Raw genomic sequence first — 22,219 nt, 5'->3', positions numbered from 1 at the left:
GAATCAAACATTCACTTCTCCACTGGAAATCTAAAGATTTTTTTCCTCCGACCATGCTACGTTTCTCGATTGACATGCGCTGTATTTATTCTGCTTACGATGAAAGACAGAGGGCATTTATTTAACCTCATCTATATCCGACCGTTGCATGAACATAAGGTGAAACCCAGAACGTTTTATTGGCTGATGGATCCTCATGACGTGGGTCAGCTAACTAGGTTTCTTATTCTCTGTTCATTGAATTATTCCTTTACAAAGTGTGTGTGTGTGTGTGTGTGTTGCTTCTTATCTGAAAGTGTCTAGTTTAGCTGACAATTACTGTTGATCTATTTATGGATATATTTCTTTAGACCTGTCAGCTGATTTTCGAAACTGGGTCATATATACGATGTGAGTAAGTTGGACATGATTTTGTAAATATCTTTGGAAAGAGTTTCCATATAAAAATTATCGTTACAACGAGTAACATAACCAAAATATACAGAAAATAGTAACAACATAGTGTATTAATAATACTCGAAATTATCGAACCGTTACAAAGTGGAACAAGAAATTAAAAGAAGGTGGAAGAGACAGAGCAACCATTCCGATGTTCATAGAGTGGGAGCCCTGGAAACCACAAATCATACAATTTAAAATCTGACCTATTTGACTAAATTCGATCTGCCTGAGCAGAGTCCATCACAACTAGATGATCTGTACATCTACCACAATAATGCGCTCTGTAAAATTGAAGGTTTGGTCTTAAAAGCGAAAAAAGACTGGGAAAAATTCCCTATTTACAGTAACAGTCGGTAAGGGGGTTGCTCGTTTGGTAATAGACACATAATGGAAATCTTTCGGTATCTTTTAGTTTCTGCAATCATTTAATAATTTTAAAGTTCAATTTTAAATTGAACTTACCATTTTATTTTAATTGCGTACTAAGGATCACATTCACTTTTTACTTTTTCGAATCTGGACGAATTTTCAGCCATGTCGTCCATCTCTGATCCTTGTTATCTCTTGTAAAGTTTCGACCGAGTTTAGGACCACATCAATAGCTGTATCGTTTCCCAGCCATAGACGTTAGAAGGTTCATTTCTAAGAAATGGCAGGACATTTTAATGTGTGTGCGATATCCCGCACCTCACCACAGTAGCAGAAAATGTCACTGTCATCTTGATACTTCAACTTTGATAGATTTGTCTTTACTGATGCAACACCTGTCCATGGTCTGTTGTGGGATCTTACAAGTTTCCTACTCCACTTGGATATCTGTTGGCTCAGTTTCTTGGGGCAGGTACCATCCTCGAGCTCTAAGTTCATATTGCTAAAAAAATAAAAAGAAAATAAAAAATAAAAAACATCTGGATTTTACTTTTACCGGCAACTTGCTCACTGCACGGTACATGTCATGTTTCCGTCGAATACCCGTTTAACTTTACTGTTTATTGTATTACTGATCGTCGAATACATGGAGCGGAGAAACAAGATGCTCCATACAGTTTTTCCAGAGGTGTAGCTATCATAAATCTATCATTAAACAGCATGTTTAATTCAGGATGACATCCATTTTTCCCGTTGGAGGGTCTATTCCAGAATGGGCAGGCACACATACTCTGCAACTGAAGGGCATAGGGCCGCACCTGTTGTTCGGAGGACAGATGGATTTGTTCCCCATTTACTGCAAATAAGTTTCTTCATAGCGTTCATCCTCGCTGTTATTTGCTTAGGAATTCGAATGTAACGAATTTTATAGGTCAGAGACCTGTTAAGAAATGCTCTTCGATACTTGAGTGTATTTGTGTTGCAGCTGCAGGCCCTACCGATATAGTACGAGTTTTTGTCTTGGTAGTCCAGATCTTAAATGAAATGAACATTCATGTGTTTTCAAAAGATTTAGTCTCATGCATTTTGTCTGTAATATGTTGATTGGTAGACAGGGCCCTTGTTAGCTGCTCATCAACAGGTTCATAACTTTTCCTCTGTACAGAAAGATCATCCGCTTAGAGGAAATGCATCTTGTTACTGAGAATTGGTTGGTCAACTGTGCAAAATTATGGATGTGTCACTATGTTTCGCTGAGATATACCATGACTCTGACTTCTCCTCCCACTTTTGTCTTAATAAAGTAATACTTGGATCCCCCTTGGTACACTGTCCGCAGCTTGATCGAGATGTTGCTGCTCACATCCGTCCCATTGTTCGACGATGACTCTCGAGAGGCGATTCGAAGGGTTCCTGCGACGACGCAGGGTCTCAACCCAGATCCATCGAAGCAGGTACTGCAGACCATTCCATTTGGTTGATTGATGCATAATGGAGGCAGGTGTTTACGAGATGGGCGCTGTGTACTCGTACATTGTCGTCTTTACAGAAGAACCGATCCCCGAAAAGTTGACTGTAGGATTGGACAGTATGTTAGAGGACTTTGTCCGTCAACTTACATCCGTAAATAAGAGCTGTCACAGAAATTCTGCGTTCGTTGAAGAACTAAAGCCTACGCCGCCGATAAAGGGGCCATTCCATGTGTTTCCTTTCCCATTTTATTCAGCCACTAAGCATTTATTTATCAATTTATATTTTCCGTTTATTTTTTTTACAATGTTGGTAGTGGATACCAGGAGGCCATTTGATTTCGCGGAAACGTTCGTGTACTACCTGGATCGACATAGCTCTTCCATTTGCCCTCGAACTGACAATGCTAGTTGCTTTTTACCTCTATTACACATATGGCTTGTATGTAACAATTTTCTGCAGTAAAAGACTATTGAGAAAGAGATATTAACACAAGCAATGCAGGTAGTGAGGGTGATGCAAAACGATTTTGATCCATTTATGCAATTTTAATACTAATAAATAAATACTCAAACCATATCTAAGGTACTTTGACTCTAATTACTTACAAGCTTACGTTGTTGCTGTGGTCTTCAGTCTGAAGACTAATTTTACGCAGCTCTCCACTCTACTTTATCATCTGCCAACCTCTTCTCCGAATAACTTCGCCGGATTGTCGTGCGGAATTGATAAACCTGCAGCCAAACTCGTTGAACATCCGGAAGCCAAATACGTCCAGCAGTTGACAGTGTGTTGTCCCATCTGATAGTATCGTCAATACAGAAATTGCAGTGTTTTCTGCTCCGTGCTCTTTATGCACTGTCAAGGTTTTCTGGCCGGAAAATTAGTCCACTGTTAAAACTGTTCTGCTGTCAACTTCGACGATTTTAGAAAACATCTTCTGTCACCACATCCCTAGACGTTCCTTGTTGACTTTTCCAGAACATGAGGCGACTGATACAATACCGTCCGCGCGGAGCAAACTTTGACTCGATGCCCAAACGTTCTGGTCAGATATTTTAAAACTACAAACCGAGGTGGTAGGTGATATTAAGCGTCCATCTGCACATGCTGTTGGCACTATTTTGCTGATAACACGACACGGCTATGTCGTGTTTCGTCTCTTTTTTGGCAAGAGATAGACCGGACGTGATTTCTAAATCAAACCCTGCATGCTCCATACTGTGCACATTATGTTGTACCGACCGTTTCTATATTAGCTCGGAATGACGAACTCATCCACATGCCGTTATTTCTCGCACATCAATTCCATGTTTTTTCTTCAAAGTGGACACCCAACCAGCAAATGCTTTAAACCTATCTAATCCCACCTCCATTGCTGCTTGAACGCACTACTGCTGTATGTTAACGGCGTTGATCGTCATCTTTTTTCTTAATGGGCTATTAAATTTACCTTCACAGATTATGTTGACCATGGAAAACATTTGTTGATGTGTTCCCCGGTTTTCAACACATTTACTCCACACGTACACGTCACTTTTCCATTTTAATAATTTAAGTTCCTCTTGACGGTCCTGAAAAATTGACGTGTCCGAAAGAACAGACACCGCGCATTCATAGAATTGATTCGCCTCAATGGCCAGTGAATCCAACACATTCAGTGCGGATGCACAACTACGTTCTCCAATATATATACCGGCTCACCGGCCACTTGACCATCTTCTTCTTCTGTGCGAATGCACAAACAGTGCCCGAACTCTTACGGGAATCGGCAACACGCCGCGAGTAATGACTATAATGGGCGGGGGCACTACGAATATAGTGCGGGACAATACGTTGAGAATGTGGGTTTCGTGGGAGGCGTGCCAGAGATAAATCCCTGCAGTCGCACTATCCTCTGTGTCCTCGGTGGCTCCGATGGATGGAGCGTCTGCCATGTAAGTAGGAGCTCCCGGTTTCGAGTCCCGGTCGGGGCACACATTTTCATCTGTCCCCGTTGACGTATGACAACGCCTGTAAGCAGCTAAGGGTGTTCATTTCATTGTAATTACGTTCTCCAAGTTGCAAGCACGGACAGGAACTGCGAATAGGAGACACTGGATGGGAGTATGGGTTGGCTGGGAAGTGTGCCGGAATAGTCCGCGCAATTGCAATTAACACTGTGTCCGGATGTCTCAGTGATTAATGCAGCTGCCTTGTAAAAAGGAAAATCCCGCGTTTGAATCCCTGTGTGGCACACATTTCCACATATTGTCACTGATTCTGCATGAAGTCCGCATACGGCTGACATCAATAGGTCCTTTCCTTTCCGTTCTCCAAGCGCCAAACTCAATAAACAGAATATTACTGTGGTAAAAAATAGCCTCACTGTCGTTACCGTCAACCCCTCGTAAATAAGCAGCGAACGTCAGTCCACTATTTGTATTATATCTACCCCGTCTTCATTCGTGAAGTCATCTATGACGCCTATACTCAAGAGTCAAAGAAACTGGTACACCTGCCTAATATCGTGTTGGGTCCGTGCAAGCACGCAGAAATGCCGCATCACGAGGGCGTGCCATGCACTCGACTAATGTCTGAAGTAGTGTTGGAGGGAACTGACACCATGAATCCTGCAGGGCTGTCCATAAATCAGTAAGAATACAAGGGGTGGAGATCACTTCTGAACAACATGCTGCAAGGCATCCCAGCCATGCGCAATAATGTTCATACCTGGGAAGTTTGGTGGGCACTGAAGTGTTTAAACTCAGAAGAGTGTTCCTGGAGCCACCTTGCAGCAATTCTGGACTTGTGGAGTGTCGCATTGTCCTGCTGGAATTGTCCAAGTCCGTCGGAATGCAAAATGGACATGAATGGATGCAGGTGATCAGATAGGATGCTTACGTACGTGTCACCTGTCAGAGTCGTATCTAGACTATCAGGAGTCCCATATCACTCCAACTGCACACGCCCCACACCATTACATAGCCTCCATCAGCTTGAACAGTCCCCTGCTGACATGCAGGGTCCCATGATTGATGACGTTGTCTCTATACGGTTACACGTCCATCCGCTTGATACAATTTGAAACGATACTCGTCGGACCAGGCAACATGTTTCCAGTCATCAACAGTCCAATGTCGGTGTTAAGTGGCCAGGCGGGGCGTAAAGCTCTATGTCGTGCAGTCATCAAGAGTATACGAGTTAGCCTTCGGCCCCGAAAGCCTATATCGATTATGCTTCGTTGAATGGTTCGCACGCTGACACTTGTTGATGGTCCAGCATTGAAATCTGCAGCAGTTTGCGAAAGGGTTGCACTTCTGTCACGTTGAACGATCCTCATTAGTCGTCATTGGTCCAGTTCTTGAAGGATGTTGCAGTGATGTTGGAAATTTGATGTTTTACCGAATTCCTGCTTTCACGGTACACTCGTGAAATGGTCGAAGGGGGAAAATCCCTACTTTATTGGTACCTCGGAGACGCTGTGTCCCATAGATCGTGCGCCGACTTTAATACCACGTTCAAACTCACTTAAATCTTGGTAACGTGTGATTGTAGCAGCAGTAACCGATCTAACAACTGCGCCAGACACTTGTTTTCTTATATACGTGTTGCTGACCGCAGCGTCGTATTCCGCCCGTTTGCATACCTCTGTATTTCAATACGCATGCCTATACCCGTTTCTTTGGCGCTTCAGTGTATAACGAAATCGAAAGTTGTAAATAATAGCATTAAATATGCTCCCTACGTTTTTGTTTGTCCTTTATGGAAAGTTAGTCAAATAGTCGCAAATAATGATGCTCACTAATCACGACTTTCAGGGACTCTTTTTCTTTGACGTTTAAACGTTGCAATTTGACCGTCATTCCGTACCGCTCCCTGAGAACCCGCAATGTCTCTTGTCGGTTCACCGACATTCTGAACACAAACCTCTTACTTTCTTCACTGCATAGTACTTCGCGCTCGGGGTTAGGCCTCTGCTGTGGAGCGGAGCTAGTGACAAAGAATGAGTTCAAAATGGTTCTTATGGCCCTGAGCACTATGGGACTTAACATCTGAGGTCATCAGTGCCCTATAACTTAGAATTACTTAAACCTGAATAACCTAGGGACATCACAAACATCCATGCCCGAGGCAGAATTCGAACCTGAGACCATAGCGGTCGCCCGGTTCCAGACTGAAGCGCCTAGAACCGCTCGGCCACCCAGGCCGGCTGAAGAATGTGTGCGCGTGCATATTTAAAACCTGTATTTTCATTAGTTTGTAACTGCATACTATCAGAATTGTGACCAAAAGCACCGCGCGGGGTCGATTGCTGAGGCTGATATCCTGCAAGGGTGATTTTTTCTCCTAAGTGGAGTTGGAACGCCCTATCCCGACAATGTTAAATTTAATGACTTGGCTTCCCTGTATTTCAGGAATCACTGTAGCCATTGACAGGAAACTTTTACAGGGCATTAAACTGTATGTTCTGAGTCTACTGAGGTACAATAACTGCAATTCAGCCTCTGCTTTCAGAAATACAATTTTTTAATTACACAGTTAAAATTTTGTGTACTTTTTTGTACGTTATCCTAAATAATTTTAATTATACATAACGTTATGTTCTTCTTTTAGTTCAGTAGACTCAGAATATGTATGTTATCACTCCCTGAAAATTAGAATACTCTACTCGAAGTGGTTATGAGATTTAGGGACAAATGCAACAGAAAATGTAAATTTTCAGGAACGGCTTCTAAAGTTTTAAAAGACTGTAACTCAATATACGCTTTTTTTTAATTTTTAGTCGCCTTGAAGCACCATATACCATACTGTATATCATCCTCTTGATCTTTTCCCAGTTTTTTCTTCTTTTCTTCCTTCTGGACTCCTTAGTGGCCAACTATGCTGTGTACTCTGCTTTATAAATGCGAACCTTCTCCATACGTTCAAGTTCTTTGATGCAGTTTGCTCCAGGATTAATTCCCAAATGCTGTAGCACTTTCACCCAACCAATGTCACCATCATTAAAAGCAATAACAGCATCACTGGCCCCCCACTTCAGCGTCTTCATTTCAACAGAAACATTTTTTAGTAAGCGATGGAGACACATCTTCAGTAATTCAGGATTTGGCAGGTCTCTGTAAAAAGGTTTTATTACATCCTTGACTGCTGATGATGGAATGTTTATGGCTGTATGAACTGTTTGAGTACTAGGCATTGCGGTAATTGCACCATGAGTCAGGTCCAGGAGGGCAACGGCGGTCTACTGGTTTTTCGTCAGTTTACAATTTGTAGAAGAAAGTAGCCCATACTGCCTGTTTCATTTTCAACAAATTCTCGGTATTATTTCTAATGTCCATCCCATAATACTGCTTTAGTTCAGCATTTTGTCTGTCAGCCTGCCTCTTATGGTTTTACCATGCGAAAGTTTCTTGTCTCTCAAACTTTGTTTCAACTTCCTCAACCTTGTGCCCATCCTCTTCTGGACATGACCAACACATTCCTGTTTTGTGATAATCTTCTCACCATAAGTCTGAGAGGCTACTACAGTGTTATATGCTTTTGATTCTCCACCACTTAAGAACCTAGTGTAACACACTCCCCTTTCAGATCGATTACAAATTTCAGTAATGCAGTGGCCTCCATACCACCACTTGCTTCTTCGTTCATAATTTCTGTCACCGATATGCCCTTCTTCATTCCCTAATTTACACGTATAACAATGTTTGGCTAAAATCTGGAAATCTATTACCTTTCTAGTACCCACACAGCAACAAAATTCTTAGTGTAGCCGTGCTTCTGCCAAGTGCCATCAAAAGCTACTGGTAGATCAGTCATACCATCATTCATTTCAAGAGATTCGTTTGCCGCACCCTTCATTGAGTCACATGCAGCAGATTCCACAGCAGCTCCAATAAATCCTGCATACTTTTCGATTTTACAAGGTGGGCGTGGCATATTCATCATGGCACACATTGTTTTTGTGCAGTGTGTCCTTCGCCAATAGCTCTCAATCCATAAAACCACCTAACATTTACTTCAAAATAATTATCTTTACACTTATCAGAATTCCAAAAGGAATTAGTATATTTACAACTGGCACAATTAATGATAAGGTTCCTGGCTAGTCCATTTGGCCCTCCACATATTTTACAACACACACATTCACCTAACACCCTTGTTAGGATGTGTAAATCTATCAGAATATAGCCTAATCTACCATTTATATCACTTTCGTTTTGAGAAAACTGTGTATCACAACGTTTTATTTTAATCTTCGAAGCACTAATGTGAGTTTCTGTAGATACTGACTAGTTTGCCAGTATTTCATTGTCTGTAACTTCGCACGCCACAAGTCGGACTCAATGTTTCCATTTATTCGAAAAATTTATTACCATGAAACCCACGTTTCTTAAAAACAGTTCGATTTCGCGTCATACTTTACTTTTTGAGAGATTTACCAATGTATTCGTCACTTTTCCTCGGAAAAACGATAGCACTTCGACATACAACTCGTGTTTATACTATGAAACGATACGCTACTGTTTTTGACAGTACTACCAAGCAGAAACGTAATTTAACCTTTACAACACAGCAATCCACAACCTTCTATATAAAAAAATTACCGACTTTATTAGATCTTGAAGTAATGCGTGTAAAAATTTTAACATTTTCAACCGGTGTAGATTATATTTAAAACATAAAATAAAATACTTCTCATGTTAATTTATTATATATCATTTTATTTGGAAAATTGCGAATTTTGTAATGAGATAAAAATCCGAAAATGTCGATTTTTTTTTTTTTTTTTTTTTTTTTTTTTTTTTTTTTTTTTTTTGTTTTTGCGATCTAACTCCTCTTAAAGTTTGAGCCCAAGTTGACGATGTTTCGTTGTAAGTGTACTACCCATTGCTACATCTTCCAGCTGTTAGTAGAAACTGCCATTCCACATTAAGTAGCTAATGGTAAGACAGGCAGAAAAGAGACTGGTGATGTTCTGTGAGAAAATGGAGAGTCATTGAATGGCGCTTTGGTAAACAAAGAAATAACATCAAAGATGGTCAGGATGTTGTACAGCCCAAGTTTTAGTTTCTTCAAGTTCTCCGTGAAATGTCCCAAGTCAATTACGTATAGGTCGGCCTGTTCCACGTACAGCATGAGATGAGAGGCCAAGGTTATATGTCAGTGAGACAGAAACTCTTATAATCTTTCTTAGAGGTACATCGTCTTTATGGATTTTCGATAATCCACATAGCCGAGATGCTAAGACTTCTGTGTTTCGCAGGTTCCTCCGTACTCCGCCGAGAAAGACGACGTCCTGATTAACGGTTTTGTATCCTGTGTGATCCGCTGCATCCGACCGGCGCTTAGATTTCGGTATGTCGTCAGACCTAATAGGGCGCGTACCTTGTCCTCATAATCTCTTCGGCCTCCATTACGACTTTCGTACTTCTCTTTTCCGCAGGCAGTTCGAATACGTTGTCGTCGGCTTTAAGGCAGCTTGTCACTCTTCTTTTATCAGGTTAACAACTGATAGTTTTGCTCGGCGCAATATCCTGATAGTTTCAGTGCGTATTTTCTCTGCGTTTTTAAAAGGAAGGCCCCGGGGCCGCTTCGCTGTTAGCAGTGATACACTACGTTAGTAGAGCTCTGGTGATGGTTGAGAAATTCCCTCACAGGTCAGCAGTTGTTCGCTTAGGTTGAGCACTGTGTGTGAAATGTCGGGAATTAACTTGTCGATCTGCGTTCAGCATCTTTCAAACTTTCTTCTCTGTTCCTCTGTGTAACAGTCGATTTCGTTTTGCATGCTCCTGTGACTGATGCTGTCGAATTTATCAAATGGTTGAAATGGTTCAAGTGAATCTGAGCACTATAGGACTTAACATCTGAGGTCATCAGTCCCCTAGAACTTAGAACTACTTAAACCTAATTAACCTAAGGACGTCACACACATCCATGCCCGAAGCAGGATACGAACCTGCGACCGTAGCGGTCACGCTGTTCCAGACTGAAGCGCCTAGAACCGGTCGGCCTCTCGAATTTATCCCAGTTGTCTCGATGCACACTGCCACTGAGTTGGTAGAAAAAGTCCAAAAGTTGCTGCACATTGTTCTTGCAAGTGACTCCGTGTTACTTGATCTCGCTCAGAAAAAAAAACTCGTTCCATCCTGCCGTAGATAAGATGCGCCTAGGCGGTTCTAATTGGGCGCTTACATTTGGTATGGAATCTTCAACACGGCACCCCGACAAGAATGCGAGAGATGACAGCAACAGAGTTTTCGTCTTTCATTCTTGGTCAAGACTGTAACGTCTTGAAATCTCCTCCCCACAGAGGGTGTAGTATAAAGATGTTGTGGATTTCGTGGCCATTTGTTGACGTATAATGATCCCAGGCCAATTTCGCGTACACAACATTCTCTCATGATTTTTAAATCTAATATTAGCGATGATTAAACTATGCTCTGTACAGACTTCTACCAGATGGCTTCCTCTGTCATTCCTGTCCTGAATACTATCTTCTTTCATTTTACTTCCTACTGTTGAATTCCAGTTCCCTACCACAATTAAATTTTCATTTTTGTCTTTTAGACCTCTACCCACTCTACATCGCCGAAGTCTGGTTCAGGAGGGAGGAGGCTTACGTATATAGCTAATAAGGGACTCATTAATACTATATACACACATCAAAAAAAGTTTTGCATCATCTAGGTCCGTAATTTCCCTAAATCGTTTCAGGCAAATGCCGGGATGGTTCCTTTGAAAGGGCACGGCCGATTTCCTTCCCAATCCTTCCCTAACCCGAGCTTGCGCTCCGTCTCTAATGACCTCGTTGTCGACGGGACGTTAAACACTAACCACCACCACCACCATCACCTAGGTTCCGAGAGTTCCGGAATCTGTACAGAAAATTGGAATAGAAGTCAATATGAACATCATTTCCGCCCTTTCTATTGCTCATGAAAACTACACAATGCATGTTGTACCACCCATACAGTGAGACTCTCATAGGTGGTGGTCCAGATTCCTGTACGCACCAGTACCTCTAACACCCAGTAGCACATCCTCTTGCATTGCTGCATGCCTGCATTCATCGTGGCATACTATCCACAAGTTCATCAAGGTATTGTTGGTTCAGATTGTCCCACTCCTCAACGGCGATTCGGCGTAGATCCCTCAGGGTGGTTGGTGGGTCACGTCGTCCATAAACAGCCCCTTTCAATCTGTTCTTGCATGCTCGATAGGTTTCCAGTCTGGAGAACATCCTGGCCACACTCTAGTCGACCGACGTCGTTATCCTGAAGGAAGTCATTCACAAGATGTGCACAGTGGGAGGGCAAATTGTCGTCCATGAAGACGTATGGCTCGCCAGTATGCTGCCGATATGGCTGCACTATCAGTTGAAGGATGGCATTCACGTATCGTACAGTCGTTACGGCGCCTTCCATGACCACCAGCGGCGTACGTCGGCCCCACATAATGCCACCCTAAAACAGCATGGAACCTCCACCTTGCTGCACTCAATGGACGATGTTTCTAAGGCGTTCAGCCTGACTGGGCTGCCTCCAAACACATCTCCGACGATTTTATGGTTGAAGGCATATGCGATACTCATCGGTGAAGAGAACGAGATGCTAGTCCTTGAGCGGTCCTTTCGGCATGTTGTTGGGCCCATGTGTACAGCGCTGCATTGTGTCGTGGTTGCAAAGATAGACCTCGCCATGGATGTCGGGAGTGAAGTTGCGCATCATGCAACTTATTGCGCACAGTTTGAGTCGTAACACAACGTCCCGTGGCTGCACGAAAAGCATTATTCAATATGGTGGCGTTGCTGTCAGGGTTCCTCCGAGCCATAATCCATAGGTAGCGGTCATCCACTGCAGTAGTAGCTCTTGGGCGGCCTGAGCGAGGTATGTCATCGGCAGTTCCTGTCTCTCCGCATCTCCTCCATTTCCAAACAACATCGCTTAGGTTCACTCGGAGACGCCTGGACACTTCCCTTGTTGAGAGCCCTTCCCGGCACAAAGTAACAATGCGGACACGATCGAACCGCGGTATTGAGCGTCTAATCATGGTTGAACTGCAGACAATTCCTGGTGGAATCACTGGAACTGATCTTCTGTCGGACCAACTTCGTCTAATAGGCGCTGCTCATACATGGTTGTTTACATCTTTGGGCGGGTTTAGTGGCGTCTCTGAACAGTCAAAGGGACTGTGTCTGTGATAAAATATCCACAGTCAACGACTATCTTCAGGAGTTCTGGGAACCGGGGGTATGCAAACCGTTTTTTGGTGTGTGTATTTTCAGCACTGCCCATTCGATTTTCCAGGTTACTTGTAATGGTATGGTCTCGGCGATCCATTGTTACCGTAGTTACAAGGGAAGGACTCCAGTAGCCACAGTACTGTTTTCACTTGGTCATAGCCTACCTGACACAAGACGGAGACTTTAACACAGAACAGTCAAATTGATGACTGGACTTGAAGACTATACTGCCAGCTGTACACTAAAAGTAAAGCTGTTTTGTCCTATAATGATTATAGTTAAGACATCAGCATAAGAACAATTCACTAATATTCTTCGCATTTGAACAGTCAAGAAAAACATTTTAGCAAGTATAGAAAATGAAAATACGCTAAGAGAATACTGTAAAGTTGTTAAATATACGACGCAACATGAAGTATGGACATACGTTAGAGTAATTATAAGAGTAACACATGTAAATTAGAACGAGTCACTAATATTCTTCTGTTCTGAGCATTCAAGAATCAAATTTTAACAAGCGTCGTGAATTATGACACATAAAGACAAAACATCATGCAGGTGTCCCATATACAGGCAGAAACGCAACATGCAAATTCGTTGGACATAAAAAACAAAAGAATTCCATCCCAGTAAACGGAAAAAATTGTTTTATCTCGTTGAGCATATCATCACATTACCGATTTGACAATCATTGGTAGATGAAGCTCCTTTTGATTTTTATTCATCGATGCGCATCCACGTTGCTCTTGACTATTTTTTAATGTTAAATAACACCTTTCATGAAGACATCACCTTAGTCTTTTCTTATCTCCTGGAATACAGCAAAGTATCTCGTTCAGACACTTATGATCCGTTCGCCCAATTACACCCCACATTCACTTAAGTGACAATAATGTCTTAGTGTCCAGTTAGCTCCTCGATCCATTTGTTTATTTTGATCTTTATGTTAGTAATGTCTAATGTGCAACTCACCATTACTTGCTGAGCAACCTTCAGTTTTTGGGTGATTTAAGCGCCGAAAGTCTATGTCTCACTACTATAACTGTTAGTACAGTCTGACAGTAAATTTTCTATTTAGGGCAAATCAGAAGCTTTATTACTGCTTTCTTGTTGTGATTTCTTATGCACCAATTACATTTGATGGTCTACATACAATATATTGATGGTATACAGTGGTATTAATTTAACAGGATTTCATTACAGTTTTCGTCTACATTTGGTGTAAGGAGCGGTGACGTGTTTGATACTTCAACTAATATATTTCCATAATTGTGATATCTTAGGAAGAATCTTTTATTTAATATAGAACCTTCCATCTCATCTAGAGAAATATAGATGGTGACTGACTTGCCTTAATAGTGCCACACACACTATCTGCTCAAAAGTATCCCGACACATATTCGTGGACATAAATGTGGATGTGTCCATCCTTCGCAAATATGATGGCTTTAATTCCGCTCGAGAAACTTTAAATGAGGCGTCTGCTGTCTGTGAAGGATTGGCAGCCCATTCTTACTCCAAAGCCGAAACCAGAGAAGGTAGTGATATTGAACGCAGGGGTCTGGAGCGAAGTCGACATTATGACTCATCTAAAATGTGTTCCATTGGATTCAAGTCGATTCTCTTGGCTGACCAATCACTTCAAAAATGTTATTGTCTTCAATTCATTGCGTCAAAGATGATACTTTGCGACAGGGTGCGCCGGCCGGGGTGGCAGAGCGGTTCTAGGCTCTACAATCTGGAACCGCGCGACCGCTACGGTCGCAGGTTTGAATCCTGCCTCGGGCGGGGATGTGTGTGATGTCCTTCGGTTAGTTAGGTTTAAGTAGTTCTAAGTTCTAGGGGACTGATGACCTCAGATATTAAGTCCCATAGTGCTCAGAGCCATTTGAACCATTTATTTGACAGGGTGCAATTGTCATACCGAAATAATTAATCATCGTCTTCAAACGGCTCTTCTGCTGTATGCAGTGCGCAGGGCGCAAAATGTATTCATATCCTCCCGCATTTAGCATTTTCTTAGTGCAATAAGCGATCCACACCCAACCCACGCAAAATATCCCCATACCGTAACATTGCTCCTTCGTACCGCAGGTACCGTTCTCCAGCCATTCGCCAAAACCCAAACCTTTTTCAGATTGTCACAGGGTATGGCCTGATTCATCACTCCACATAAGTCGTTTTCAGTCATCCACTGTCCAGTTAAGTCGTTCTTCACCCCAAGCACTGTTTATAGAAATGTGTGGCTTATGAGGAGCTGCTCGACCATTGCACCCCACTCCTTTTAACTCCTTGTGCACAGTCATTGTGGACTGCTCGTATCGCTCTCGAAATCATGAGTGACTCCTTCTGCTTATTTCATGGGAATTTTTACAACCACACGGCGCAATACTCGACAGTTCACGACCATCAGTATATGAGGTGTTCCTGGTTTGATTTAGCTGTGGCTGTTCCTTCGTGTTTTCATTTTACAGTTACATCACCAACAGTCGACTTGGGCAGCTTTAGAAGGGTTGAAATGTCTCTGACAGATCTGTTACTCAGGTGACATCCAATGGCTCGCCCTCGTTCGAAGTCATTCAACACACCTGAGGGACCCATTCTGTTGTTACTGCTTCTCTGTTGACAGCACAATATTCCCAGTTCTCTGTTATATTGTTGGGCGACGGGTCTACCTCTCGTGACATCTTGTGGTTGACTCCGCATTACATGGGGCTATCCTATTACCTTTGATCAGATAGGGATTAAGTATGAAATTATTTGGATGAACGTTTGCAGCAGAAATGAATTGTCATTATTATATAATGCTTCGCCTGCGAAAAAAAATAGCCCCAATAAATTTTAAAAAGGGAAAACATACAAATGGTGTATCAAACTGACCAGTGTGAGGTCTAACTTCGCAAAAAATAAATAAAAAACTAATTATTTGAAAGTAATCAGAGTAATTAAGAAAAATGTAATTAGCGATTTGAGGGAAAATTGAAATATTTCACAAACACATTCTGCTGGCTGTATGAATGAAGTCTCAATGCCTAGCTAATGTGCACATGATACGTTATAGTGGTGTGATATTTAACTTTTAAAAAGACTTCCTTCGAATCATGTACTAAATTCAGAACATCTAGAGAACAGAAAACGCTAAGAAAGAAATGAAGTGCCAACAAGACCATAATTCTGAACAAAATTTGAAAATATAAAAAACTGAGATAAATGGTCAAACATTTTATGAAATGATTTGTCTAAAAGCAAGAACTAAAACACACTAGCGAAACAATTGATGTGCCTTTGAATGATACTGGAACCATGTACAGAAAATGAGGTACGTCAAATGTTTCTATAATCTATTTCATTTCCTACTTTTAGTCAAATCAGTTCACAAAGCATTTGACCGATTTTCCAATTTTAAATTTTTCTTTGGGATGTAATCTTCACCTTATTCAGTTGCCTTTTTCCTGAATAATATGACGTCATTCATGTTATGTTTTGTGTAACTGTTTGCAGAATGTTTGAAACTCTGTTGGATTTATCTTCATATACGTAACATAGAGCATTAACTAAAAAAAAAGTTTTAAAACGGCTTTTGAATATATTACTACCTACGAAATTAACTGAAAACTGTATTTTGCATAAACATTTGCAAAAATTTCGATTCATTAGAATGTGAGATAAGTAATCACACAACGCTTAGACCTAAATGACATAATTAGACAACAGTGGGCAGCAGAGTTATTATACCACGCTTATTCAGCTTGTCCAACATATATGCAAGTATATGTGCTTGACTTTAGCTTTGTATTACAAGTTTCACATAAACCTTTCTGCACAGCTTTCTGTGCAATATAACGATAAGCATAAACAAAAGCAGGATAGTTATATATTATACAAGTTTTGTTCCTGGATTCAATATACAGGGTGTTCAAAAATGACCGGTATATTTGAAACGGCAATAAAAACTAAACGAGCAGCGATAGAAATACACCGTTTGTTGCAATATGCTTGGGACAACAGTACATTTTCAGTCGGACAAACTTTAGAAGTTACAGTAGTTACAATTTTCAACAACAGATGGCGCTGCAAGTGATGTGAAAGATATAGAAGACAACGCAGTCTGTGGGTGCGCCATTCTGTACGGCGTCTTTCTGCTGTAAGCGTGTGCTGTTCACAACGTGCAAGTATGCTGTGGACAACATGGTTTATTCCTTAGAACAGAGGATTTTTCTGGTGTTGGAATTCCACCGCCTAGAACACAGTGTTGTTGCAACAAGACGAAGTTTTCAACGGAGGTTTAATGTAACCAAAGGACCGAAAAACGATACAATAAAGGATCTGTTTGAAAAATTTCAATGGACTGGGAACGAGACGGATGAACATGCTGGAAAGGTAGGGCGACCGTGTACGGCAACCACAGAGGGCAACGCGCAGCTAGTGCAGCAGGTGATCCAACAGCGGCCTCGGGTTTCCGTTCGCCGTGTTGCAGCTGCAGTCCAAATGACGCCAACGTCCACGTATCGTCTCATGCGCCGGAGTTTACACCTCTATCCATACAAAATTCAAACGCGGCAACCCCTCAGCGCCGCTACCATTGCTGCACGAGAGACATTCGCTAACGATATAGTGCACAGGATTGATGACGGTGATATGCATGTGGGCAGCATTTGGTTTACTGACGAAGCTTATTTTTACATGGACGGCTTCATCAATAAACAGAACTGGCGCATATGGGGAACCGAAAAGCCCCATGTTGCAGTCCCATCGTCCCTGCATCCTCAAAAAGTACTGGTCTGGGCCGCCATTTCTTCCAAAGGAATCACTGGCCCATTTTTCAGATCCGAAACGATTACTGCATCACGCTATCTGGACATTCTTCGTGAATTTGTGGCGGTACAAACTGCCTTAGACGACACTGCGAACACCTCGTGGTTTATGCAAGATGGTGCCCGGACACATCGCACGGCCGACGTCTTTAATTTCCTGAATGAATATTTCGATGATCGTGTGATTGCTTTGGGCTATCCGAAACATACAGGAGGAGACGTGGATTGGCCTTCCTATTCGCCAGACATGAACCCCTGTGACTTCTTTCTGTGGGGACACTTGGAAGACCAGGTGTACCGCCAGAATCCAGAAACAATTGAACAGCTGAAGCAGTACATCTCTCATCTGCATGTGAAGCCATTCCGCCAGACACGTTGTCAAAGGTTTCGGGTAATTTCATTCAGAGACTTCGCCATATTATTGCTACGCATGGTGGATATGTGAAAAATATCGTACTATAGAGTTTCCCAGACCGCAGCGCCATCTGTTGTTGACAATTGTAACTACTGTAATTTCGAAAGTTTGTCTGCCTGAAAATGTACTGTTGTCCCAAGCATATTGCAACAAACGGTGTATTTCTATCGCTGCTTGTTTAGTTTGTATTGCCGTTTCAAATATTCTGGTCATTTTTGAAACACCCTGTATGAGACTTCTCATTCTCGATTTTATACAACACTGATGTCACCCACATTAGCAAAAGTAGACTGGACAGCTACAAGATCATCAATTACAATCTCTTAATAGAAATAAATACTTCTATAATCTGAAGAATCATATTCAGTTAACTCTTCATGTAAGTCTTCTTTTTTTAGTTCCTTAAATGTGAATATTTAGCTAATATTTAAAAATTCACACTAAATATAGTGTGGGCTCATTGTAAATGAGTTCATAAACTGGATTCCTCACATTCACATTTTCCCACCAATCAGTAATTATCATTACAAACTAGGCTACACCCTTACTTGCTCTGTAAATGACATTAAATTGGCAAAAGTTGTATCATGTAAACATAATTTATAAAATTCATATTTTAATGTTCAATGCCATTTAAAAAAAAAAACTTTTGTAACTGGCCTCTGGAGCAGCTTTTATGAAGGCTTCTACTCAGATAAACTGATCAGAAAATTTGAGTGTTGTCTGGATATCGTACATGTATGCAAATATTGCTGATGTTCTCAAAAGGATGCACAGCTACACACATAAACTATATCACAATATTATTACTATTATAAAAGATTCCATGAACAATTTTTCAAACTTCCTTCTCAATTTCAGAGTCTATTTTCTATTCACAGCACTGTTATCACATATGTCTTTAATTTCACAAGAAATTACAGTTACACAAAAAAGTAATATCGAAATTATAAATATAATGCTACTGATAACTGATTATCATCATACCAACAACACAACGTGCTTATGCTTCCTTGGGAAGCTACAGTTAAAGAAAAGTCCTGTATCACATTAACCAAAATCATTTTGTAGCACTAAAGCAACTATAAAACCAAACTGACATTCGTTTGGTTTTATAGCCGTTTTTCGTGTCTCTCATTGATGTGATGTAACACTGAAGATCGTTTCATTCAAGTTTAATGTTGAAGATGTTACGTATTGATGCCCTTTTGGGAATTTTAATGCTACAGCCTTAATAAAATGGTGATACTGGACTTATTTGCTTTTCAAATGTTCCAACAAGTAATCACTTCTTCTATTTCCTTATGAAATGATAGACACAAAAGTCAGTTTGAACATAAATGACTATATGTTATATTATACAGACCAGGATTCTTAACATTTGGTTGCTACAGAATCCTTGAACATGTTCTCAGTTCGAATATAACATCTTTTCTTGAGACCGAGAATGTTATAACCATGAGTAAGCATGGTTTTAGGAAGCATTACCTGTGCGAAACTCAGCTTGTTCTTTTTTTCACATGATGTACTGCGAACTATGGATGAAGAGCAACAGGCAGTTCCATATTTCTAGATTTCCGGAAAGCGTTTGACACGGTGCCCCGTTGCGTACTGTTAAAGAAGGTACCTGCTTTTGGAATAGGTTCACAGATATGTGAGTGGCTCGAAGACTTCTTAAGTAATAGAACCCAGTATGTTGTCCTCGACGTCGAATGTTCATTAGACACAAGCGTATCATCGGGAGTGCCCCAGGGAAGTGTGATACGACTTCAGTTGTTCTTTATATACATAAATGATTTGGTGAGCAGCGTGGGCAGCAGTCTGTGGTTGTTTGTTGGTGATGGTGTGGTGTACGACAAGGTGTCGAAGTTGAGTGACTGTAGAAAGATACAAGACGACTTGGCCAAAATTTCTAATAGGTCTATTGAATGACTGCTAGCTCTAAATGTGGAAAAATGTAAGTTAATGCTGATAAGTAGGAAGAACAAACCTGTAACGTTCGGATACAGTAGTGCTTGTGTCCTGCTTGACAGAGTCAAGTCGTTTAAATATGTGGGCGTAATGTTGCAAAGTGACATGAAATGTAACAAGCATGTGATAACTGTGGTAGGAAGGCGAGTGGTCGACTTCGGTTTATTGGGAGAATTTTGGGAAAGAGTGGTTCACCTGTATAGGAGACCGCACATACGAAGCTGATGTGACCTGTTCTTGAGCACTGCTCGAATGTTTGGGATCCGTACGAGGTCGGGTTGAAGTAAGACATCTATGCAATTCAGAGGGGGACTGGTAGATTTGTTACTGGTAGCTTCGAGCAGCAGGCAAGTGTTACAGAGATGCTTTGGGAACTGAAATGGGAATCCCTGGAGAGAAGGCGACGTTCTTTTCGAGGAACGCTATTGAGAAACTTTAGAGAACCGGCATTTGAAGCTGACTACAGAACGGTTCTGTTGCCTCCAACACACACTGTCCGTAAGGACCACTAAGATATGAGAAATTAGGGCTCATACGAAGGCATATAGACAGTCGTTTTTTCTCCGTTCTACTTGCGAGTAGAATGGTAAAGGAAATGACTAGTAGTGGTATGGCCTATCCTCCACCACTCACCGTAGGGTAGACTGCGGAGTATCGATATAAATGTAGATGCAGATGTATAGACTGTTCATTTAGTATTTTAATATTAGCTATAATAATGTATTCTCAGGTAACCTTTTATCTTTCATATGGGACTGCATTAATAGTCCACAGAGAAATTAGCATAAGTGCTGTCTCCATTGTCTTCTGGAAAATTTACACGAAATATATTGCACAGATATTTTGTTTTGTTATACAATAATGCTCACAAATTTCAAGGTGCATTTCGACGATTAGGTACAGAAAGTTACCTGGTCATTTGAAATTTCAGTTTTTGATCAATGTATTTTTGCTTTTCTTAAATCGTGACATTATTCTCGCAATACTTTGCGTGTTACTATTATAGTCAGATTCGATTAACCGAAATAAGCTCTCTGAGAAATCTCTCTGTTTGTCCACTGAGGGATTGCACATCTTTAGAGGTTGGTTTTGGCCATAAGCCAATGAGAAGCCTTCGCAGTTTTGTAACCATGAGGTGCTCTAATCTGAATGTGCATTCACAATTATGGTGCTGCTTTTCGTCAATTTTTTTCTGTTTGATTTAGGAGGAACGCTTGCTTCGTCTGTTGTTTGTCTGTGCTGTTTCGGAGTTCCTACAACGATGAATACATATTTTCAGTTACTTGCCATTGTGTATTCTAAAGATCTGCACAGTTAACATGCGATTACTCCACGTTAGTGGTCATGGGAATATCCTTCCACATGATCAAATGGAACGTCATAGATTGCTCACTTTCAGTTAAATGGAAGATGGTTATAGGAGCGAAAATTATCTTTTCTGTCCTTCCTCCTATAGGTTCAAACCTTTCATACTCCGCTGAGTTGTAAATGAGTTACTGTCTTGCTGGAAGCTGTGTATTGCGAGCATGTGTTTTCGTTACTCATTTTAACTCTTAAAAATCCACGTGGACTTCCTAAATATATATATCTCCGCAAATTCAAGTACCCTGCCACAGATGGTGTCGCCGAACGTGTAATTCGTTTAGTATTCTAAAACCGAACAAGAGGGTAATTTAAAAATTGGACTTGCGACGGTAGTAAGGATCGAAACTTGAATTTGTGCGCACAGCGGCCTGATTGGCTAACTTCAATGCTATTTACCTCGGAAATGGCGCAACGTATCGAATTTTTTTCTTAATAATTAATTCTCAGCGCAGCCTACCCTGGAACACTCTTACAAGCTTTTCAGACTGTTTTGACCACCCTGTACATTCATAACCTTTTCTTTCAATATTATTCCCGCATTAGCTACGCTACCTTGCCATCTAATCTTTAGAATTCTTCTGTAGCACCGCATTTCAAAGGCTTCTATTCTCTTGTTGTCTGAACTGCTTATCATTCACGTTTCACTTCCATGCAAGAATACACTTTAAACAAATACCTTCAGAAAAGATATCCTAAAGCTTGAATCCATATTTGATGTTAAAAATTTCTCTTCTACAGAAACATTTTTCTTGGCTTGCCGGTCTACATTTTATATGCTCTCTACTTCGTCCATTATCAGTTACTTTGCTGCCCAAAATAGCAAAACTGTTCTAGTACTTTTAGTGTTTCATTTCCTAACATAATTCCCGCACTGTCGCCTGATTTAATTTGTTCCCGTTTATCTTATATCCTTCCTTCAAGACACTGTCTATTCCGTTCAACCGCTCTTCCAAGTTCTTAGCTGCCTCTGACAGAAATACGGTGTCATCGGCAAACCTCAAATCTTTTATTTCTTCTTCCTATGCTATAATTCCTTCCCGTAATTGTTCTTCGGTTTTCTTTACTGTTTGCTCAATGTACAGACTAAACATTATTGAAGATAGGCTATAACTCTGTCTCACTCCTTTCTCAACCACTGTTTCCCTTTCA

Source organism: Schistocerca gregaria, chromosome X (genome assembly GCF_023897955.1).
Source record: "Schistocerca gregaria isolate iqSchGreg1 chromosome X, iqSchGreg1.2, whole genome shotgun sequence".
Classification (NCBI taxonomy): domain Eukaryota; kingdom Metazoa; phylum Arthropoda; class Insecta; order Orthoptera; family Acrididae; genus Schistocerca; species Schistocerca gregaria.
The sequence above is the reverse complement of the archived record's forward strand: the minus strand, read 5'-3'. Positions refer to the sequence as shown.